The 8,630-nt window shown below is 44.3% G+C and overlaps 1 protein-coding gene across 2 annotated transcripts in view; it reads left to right on the top strand.

Annotated features, from left to right (window-relative positions):
* The first annotated feature begins 458 nt into the window (after positions 1–458).
* LOC139392656 (solute carrier organic anion transporter family member 1C1-like) overlaps positions 459–8,630 on the top strand; it is a 58,681-nt gene continuing 50,509 nt past the window's right edge. For both annotated transcript variants that reach the window (XM_071140796.1, XM_071140797.1), the window contains exon 1: positions 459–802. The gene's annotated coding sequence lies outside the window, so the exon portion shown is untranslated. The remainder of the gene's footprint in view (positions 803–8,630) is intronic.

The following is an 8,630-nucleotide window of genomic DNA, read 5'->3' as shown; positions in this document are numbered from 1 at the left end:
TGTCAGCAATTCAGGGCTCGAACCACCTGGTTTATAATATGGACTAGGCTACCTTATATAAGTAGAATTGTTACGTTGTATTATGCCTTGTTATGTGACAATTCTATACACTATAACATCTGTTTGCCTTATTGTTTCTCTCACTGACATCAAATTTGCATTGCAGACGTCACATGCTAAATTGTGTCTGGCATGAGATAGGATTATTTTAGAACATGTTTTGGTGAAGCATCATGCCCAAACACCACAACGCCCCTTTGAAGATGAATGACTTTCCCATCACTTTACCTATTTTCAATCACAACATAATAACGGTTAACAAATTAAAAACGGTTGTTTTACTTTTTGTCCATCGAGAAGCTTTGTGTTCGAGCGAATCAACTCTGGAAGTAGGATACATATCATCATACCGTGCGCATAGCCTCTCTCCCTCTCAAGTGTTATCACGTGCGTGAGCTAATTTCTACAAGCAGCGTTAGGGTTGCACACAGATTTAACTTCTTAGCGAGAATGTTGTGGAAACTCGGTCTGATTGAGGTCAAATATTTAGATAATTGGAATTGTGATGAAGACAAGAGGCGGGAAGAAGAACTTTTGAGAAATACCTTCTTCTATGACCTTAAATAGCCGGTGGCTTTACTGCTCTTCATCCATATGAGAAGTTTCCCCTGAGCTCGAGACATCTGCCGCGCACTCTGCGCTGTCCAAAACTCTCTTCCACCGGGAATATTACGCGCTTTTGTCATAGGTTGTTGTATTACCTCATTGGAAAATATAGGGCGATTGTTTCGTGGTAGACTTGGTAAGTGACTCAACGTGTTTTCTTCTTCTCCTACACAAGTGTTTGATAGCTTTTGTTGTGAAGCTTTACTTATGCTGAGCATCACAGCTGGAATAGACCGAAGCTGTCAGATAGGTCGACCAGGAAGACAACTATATGTTAGTTAGCGCTTATTTATTTAGGCTACTTGCAGTTCGAGTGTTTTTGGAAACCCATGACTCGTACTCCATTACAAATCATGTAATTTATGCTTTGTATGCATCAAAGATTCACAGTGAATTTAAGTGAGGAATCTGCCTACCTACACTGTAACAGAAAACTACATTTTATACGGTAATTTGAGGTATTATCAACACACACAAAAACTCGGAATTGTTTAACTGTGCGGCACACTGTCGGAAATGGCGCATTTTCGGAAAATGTCTATATTTCGAAAGATACTGTAATTCCACCCCACATAATACAGTGCCCTACCATATATAGGGCAGCAGGTAACCTGGTGGTTAGAGCGTTTGGCTCATTAACACATTTTGAGGTGTGCTTTGTAAGAGGCTATATTTGTTGCGCTCCTGAATGAGAATGCTGTAACAATTGAACTCTGTGTTTAAAGTGAGTCATCAATTCAAAAAGTAGAGTGCCTTCATAAAGTATTAACACCCTTTGATTTTTTTTCCACATTTTGTTGTGGGATTAAAATGGATTACATTTTTTTTTTTTTGTCAACGATCTACACCAAATACTCTGTAATTTCAAAGTGGAAAAAAGTCTAACATTTGTAATAAATGTGTGAAAAATAAAACACATATCTTGCTTTCATGTGTTCAATACATGTTAGAATCACCTTTGGCAGCAATTACAGCTGTGAGTCTTACTTGGTAAATCTCTTAAGAGTTTTGCACACCTGGATTGTACAATATTTGCACCTTTTTATTTTTATTCTTCAAGCTCTGTCAAGTTGGTTGTTGATCATTGCTAGACAGCCATTTTCAAGTCTTGCCATAGATTGTCAAACCACTTTAAGTCAAAACTGGTATCAGTTAACATGGGTGCCGGAGAGGATGGCTGCCGTTTTATGGGCTCCTGACCAATTGTGCTATTTTGTGTGTGTTTTTCCCCCACTGTTTTTAACTTTTTAGTACATAATATTTCCACCATCATTTCTTATGACCCAAAATAAATAGGTTTTGGACATCAGAACAGTGATTACTCACCTCGAACTGGACAAGGATTTGTTTCTTTAATGAGTCTGAGACAAAGTAGAATCTCAATTCAACGGCTCAGACACAAGAGGCATGTGGCAGGGTCTACAGTCAATCACGGACTACAGGAAGAAATCCAGCCCAGTCACGGACCAGGATGTCTTGCTCCCAGGCAGACTAAATAACTTTTTTGCCCGCTTTGAGGACAATACAGTGCCACTGACACGGCCTGCAACGAAAACATGCAGTCTCTCCTTCACTGCAGCCGAGGTGAGTAAGACATTTAAACGTGTTAACCCTCGCAAGGCTGCAGGCCCAGACGGCATCCCCAGCCGCGCCCTCAGAGCATGCACAGACCAGCTGGCCGGTGTGTTTACGGACATATTCAATCAATCCCTATACCAGTCTGCTGTTCCCACATGCTTCAAGAGGGCCACCATTGTTCCTGTTCCCAAGAAAGCTAAGGTAACTGAGCTAAACGACTACCGCCCCGTAGCACTCACATCCGTCATCATGAAGTGCTTTGAGAGACTAGTCAAGGACCATATCACCTCCACCCTACCTGACACCCTAGACCCACTCCAATTTGCTTACCGCCCAAATAGGTCCACAGACGATGCAATCTCAACCACACTGCACACTGCCCTAACCCATCTGGACAAGAGGAATACCTATGTGAGAATGCTGTTCATCGACTACAGCTCGGCATTCAACACCATAGTACCCTCCAAGCTCGTCATCAAGCTCGAGACCCTGGGTCTCGACCCCGCCCTGTGCAACTGGGTACTGGACTTCCTGACGGGCCGCCCCCAGGTGGTGAGGGTAGGCAACAACATCTCCTCCCCGCTGATCCTCAACACTGGGGCCCCACAAGGGTGCGTTCTGAGCCCTCTCCTGTACTCCCTGTTCACCCACGACTGCGTGGCCACGCACGCCTCCAACTCAATCATCAAGTTTGCGGACGACACAACAGTGGTAGGCTTGATTACCAACAACGACGAGACGGCCTACAGGGAGGAGGTGAGGGCCCTCGGAGTGTGGTGTCAGGAAAATAACCTCACACTCAACGTCAACAAAACTAAGGAGATGATTGTGGACTTCAGGAAACAGCAGAGGGAACACCCCCCTATCCACATCGATGGAACAGTAGTGGAGAGGGTAGCAAGTTTTAAGTTCCTCGGCATACACATCACAGACAAACTGAATTGGTCCACTCACACAGACAGCATCGTGAAGAAGGCGCAGCAGCGCCTCTTCAACCTCAGGAGGCTGAAGAAATTCGGCTTGTCACCAAAAGCACTCACAAACTTCTACAGATGCACAATCGAGAGCATCCTGGCGGGCTGTATCACCGCCTGGTATGGCAACTGCACCGCCCTCAACCGTAAGGCTCTCCAGAGGGTAGTGAGGTCTGCACAACGCATCACCGGGGGCAAACTACCTGCCCTCCAGGACACCTACACCACCCGATGTCACAGGAAGGCCATAAAGATCATCAAGGACATCAACCACCCGAGCCACTGCCTGTTCACCCCGCTATCATCCAGAAGGCGAGGTCAGTACAGGTGCATCAAAGCTGGGACCGAGAGACTGAAAAACAGCTTCTATCTCAAGGCCATCAGACTGTTAAACAGCCACCACTAACACTGAGTGGCTGCTGCCAACACACTGACACTGACTCAACTCCAGCCACTTTAATAATGGGAATTGATGGGAAATGATGTAAATATATCACTAGCCACTTTAAACAATGCTACCTTATATAATGTTACTTACCCTACATTATTCATCTCATATGCATACGTATATACTGTACTCTATATCATCGACTGTATCCTTATGTAATACATGTATCACTAGCCACTTTAAACTATGCCACTTTGTTTACATACTCATCTCATTTGTACATATTGTACTCGATACCATCTACTGTATCTTGCCTATGCTGCTCTGTGCCATCACTCATTCATATATCCTTATGTACATATTCTTTATCCCCTTACACTGTGTACAAGACAGTAGTTTTGGAATTGTTAGTTAGATTACTTGTTATTACTGCATTGTCGGAACTAGAAGCACAAGCATTTCGCTACACTCGCATTAACATCTGCTAACCATGTGTATGTGACAAATAAAATTTGATTTGATTTGATTTGAAGCAAATTATGTACAGCTCTTCCCGGAACAGGCCCACATCCCCGTCAATCGTATGAAGAGGAGACACCGTTACAGAGGTCGAAGAGCTGACTGTGTCGGGGAGTGGATAATCTGCCTTTACCTCCGTTCAACTGGCGAATGTGCAATCACTGGAGAATAAACTGGATGAGCTCCATTCGAGACTATCCTATCAACAGGACATCAAAAACTGTAATATCCTATGTTTCACCGAGTCGTGGCTGAACAAGGACATTGATAATATACAGTATAAGGCCATAAGCAAACAAGAAAATGCTTATCCAGAGGTGGCGCTTCTTAATGCAGAGGTGGTGTTTCTTAATGCAGGAAAACAGATATCCGGTTTTACCTAATTTCTACCAGTATGTCACATGTGCAACTAGAGCAGGAGTGGGAAATTCCAGTCCTTGAGGGTCTGAATGGTGTCAGTTTTTCCCCAGGCTCAGCTAACACACTTGACTCCAATAATCACCTAATCATGATCTTTAGTTTAGAACACAATATGATTAATCAGCTGTGTTTGCTAGGGATGGAGAAAAAGTCTGACACCAATCAGGCCCTTGAGGACTGGAGTTGCCCACCCCAGAACTAGAGGAAAACAAACTCTAGATCACCTTTACTCCACACATAGAGATGTGTACAAAGTTCTCCCTCGCCCTCCATTTGGCAATTTTGACCATAACTTTATCCTCCTGATTCCTGCTTACGAGCAAAAACTCAAACAGGAAGTACTAGTGACTCGCTCAATACGGAAGTGGTCCGATGAAGCGGATGCTAGGCTACAGGACTGTTTCACTAGCACGGACTGCAATATGTTCTGAGATTCATCCGATGGCATTGAGTAAACCACATCAGTCACCGGCTTTATTAATAAGTGCATCGGTGACATCTTCCCCACAGTGACCGTACGTACATATCCCAACCGGAAGCCATGGATTACAGGAAACATCCGCAGTGGGCAAAAGGCTAGAGCTGCTGATTTCAAGGAGCAGAACTCTAACCAAGACACTTATAAGAAATCTCTTTACGGGCTCTGACGTACCATCAAGCGGGCAAAGAATCAATGCAGGACTAAGATCGAATATTACTACACTGGCTCTGATGCTCGAAGTGGCAAAGCTTGCAAACTATCACAGAATAGAAAGGGAAACCCAGCCACGAGCTGCCCAGTGACGCTAGCCTACCAGACGAGCTAAATGCCTTCTATGCTCGCTTTGAGGCAAGCAACACGGAAGAATGCATGACCACACCAGCTGTTCCAGATGACTGTATAATCACGCTCTCCGTAGCCGATGTATGACAGGATTTCCCAAACTCAGTCCTCAGGACCCCAAGGGCTGTACGTTTTGGTTTTTGCCCTAGGACTACACAGCTGATTCAAATATTCAACTAATCAAGCTCTGATCATTTGAATCAGCTGTGTAGTGTTAGGGCAAAAACCAAAACGTAGACCGAGTTTGGGAACCACTGGGTAAGACGTTTAAACACTCCCTGAGTCCCCCCCCCCAACCCCTGGCTTTATGGCTTTACACCCCCTGCTATAATGTGGATAACCTGTCCACCAGAACACAGTAGGTGTTCTTTAATGGAAGCCTCTCAAACATAATCCAGGTAGAAGCAGGAATTCCCCAGGGTAGCTGTTTAGGCCCCTTGCTTTTTTCAATCTTTACTAACGACATGCCACTGGCTTTGAGTAATGCCAGTGTGTATGCGGATGACTCAACACTATACACGCCAGCTACTATTGCGACTGAAATTACTGCAACATTTAACAAAGAGCCGCACTTAGTTTTGGAATGGGTAACAAGGAATAAGTTAGTCCTAAATATTTACAAAACTAAAAGCATTGTATTTGGGACAAATCCTTGACTAAACCCTAAACCTCAACTACATCTCGTAATGAATAATGTGGAAATTGAGCAAGTTGAGGTCACTAAAATTCTTGGAGTAACCCTGGATTGTAAACTGTCATGGTCAAAACATATTGATGCAAAAGTAGCTAAGATGGGGAGAAGTCTGTCCGTAATTAAGTGCTACTCTGCCTTCTTAAGAATACTATCAACAAGGCAGGTCCTACAGGCCCTAGTTTTGCCGCACCTGGACTACTATTCAGTCGTCTGGTCAGGTGCCACAAAGAGTGACTTGGGAAAATTGCAGTTGGCTCAGAACAGGGCAGCACGGCTGGCCCTTAAAAGTACACAGAGAACTAAAATTAATGACATGCATGTCAATCTCTCATGGCTCAGTGGAAGAGAGATTGACTTCCTCATTACATGTTAAGAGCAGTAAGAGCTGTTAACAAGCTGAAGTTACCGAGCTGTCTTTAAAATACTAGCACACAGCTCGGACACCCATGCATACCCCACAAGACTTTCCACCCGAGTTCTCTCCACAATTCCGAAGTCCAGAACTGACTATGGGAGGCGCACAGTACTACATATAGCCATGACTACATGGAACTCTATTCCACATCAGGTAACTGATGCAAGCAGTAGAATCAGATATAAAAATACACCTTATGGAACAGCGGGGACTGTGAAGTAACACAAACAGGGACAGACAGGTGCTTACACACACATGATAACATACGCACTATTCTCACCTATACATGGATTTTGTGTTGTAGATATCTGGTAGTGGAGTATGGGCCTGAGGGCACACACTTAGAGTGTTATGAATTCTGTATTGTAATGTTTTTAACATTGTATAAGTGCCTTCATTTTGCCGGACCCCAGGAAGAGTAGCTGATGCCTTGACACATGGCATCTATGGACCAAGGTCTCACAACGCATGTTTTTCCAGGCTAGCATCTCAAACAACATGGCAGGTACTGACCAATAAACATTCAAGTGCCCTTGGACCTGACACATATATGGATATAAATCAGACATGGTTATTCATATTGAAACAAAACAAAATGTACCCAACACTGTCAAGACTGTCAAGACTCAACATATGCAAGAACAATCTGATCCACCATATGTTAATATCTCTTGATCTGTTTGACAAAGTCATGGAATTTGGCACACATTTTTTGGCACACATGCTCAGCGACGTGAATCTAGCAAACCTGTAGAGTTTGGTTCTGTTTGGCCTCATGGTGGTGCTGTTGGCTTATAATGGCCATGTTGATTGAGAGAGTCACCAAAACATTGGTGCTGATTGGTCAAGCGGTTCTCGAGTAGAAGACATTTCAAATAGTCAACATCATTAAAATGGTCCAAAATCCATCAAAAGCATATTGGATGATCTTGTTTGATTTTGAGTTCTGATATTTGGAAAACGTGGTAAGAAGTACAGATGTACACTACATGACCAAAAGTATGTGGACAGCAACTTGTCGAATATATAAAAAAGATAATGGAGTTGGTCCCCCCTTTGCTGCTATAACAGCCTCCACTCTTCTGGCAAGGCTTTCCACTAGAACAGTGCTGCAGAGACTTGCTTCCATTCAGCCATAAGATCATTAGTGAGGTTAGGCACTGATGTTGGGCGACTAGGCCTGGCTCCCAGTCGGTGACCCAATTCATCCCAAATGTGTTCGATGGGGTTGAGGTCAGGCTTTGTGCATGCCAGTCAAGTTGTTCAACACTGATCTCAACAAACCATTTCTGAATGGACCTCACTTTGTGCACGGGGGCAATGTCATGCTGAAACAGGAAAGGGCCTTTTCCAAAATGTTGCCACAAAGTTGGAAGCACAGAATCATCTAGAATGATTCTAAGGGGCCTAGCCCAAACCATAAAAACAGCCCCAGACCATTGTTCCTCTTCTACCAAGCTTTACAGTTGGCACTATGCATTTGGGCAGGTAGTGTTCTCCTGGCATCCGCCAAAACGAGATTCATCCGTTGGACTGCCAGATGGTTAAGTATTATTCATCACTCCAGAGAACACGTTTCCACTGCTCCAGAGTCCAATGGCGGCGAGCTTAACATCACTCCAGCCGATGCTTGGCATTGCACATGGTTGATCTTGTGTGGGGCTGCTCGACCATGGAAACCCATTTTATGAAGCTCCCGACGAACAGTTATTGTGTTGACATTGCTTCCAGGGGAAGTTTGGAACTCGGTAGTGAGTGTAGCAACTGAGGACAGACGATTTTTACATGCTGTGAGCTCTTGTGCTGCAGGATTTTAATCCGTGACGGCGTAGTGTGTTACTAATGGTTTTCTTTGAGACTGTGGTCCCAGCTCTCTTCAGGTCATTGACCAGGTCCTGCCGTGTAGTTCTGGGCTGATCCCTCACCTTCCTCATGATCATTGATGCCCCACGAGGTGAGATCTTGCATGGAGCCCCAGACCGAGGGTGATTGACCGTCATCTTGAACTTCTTCCATTTTCTAATAATTGCGCCAACAGTTGTTGCCTTCTCACCAAGCTGCTTGCCTATTGTCCTGTAGCCCATCCCAGCGTCCTGTAGCACATCCCAGCCTTGTGCAGGTCTACAATTTTATCCCTGATGTCCTTACACAGC

This window comes from Oncorhynchus clarkii, chromosome 33 (assembly GCF_045791955.1).
Source record: "Oncorhynchus clarkii lewisi isolate Uvic-CL-2024 chromosome 33, UVic_Ocla_1.0, whole genome shotgun sequence".
In the NCBI taxonomy this organism is placed as follows: Eukaryota; Metazoa; Chordata; class Actinopteri; order Salmoniformes; family Salmonidae; genus Oncorhynchus; species Oncorhynchus clarkii.
Note: the sequence above shows the minus strand (reverse complement) of the source record. Positions and strands in the feature narration are given on the sequence as shown.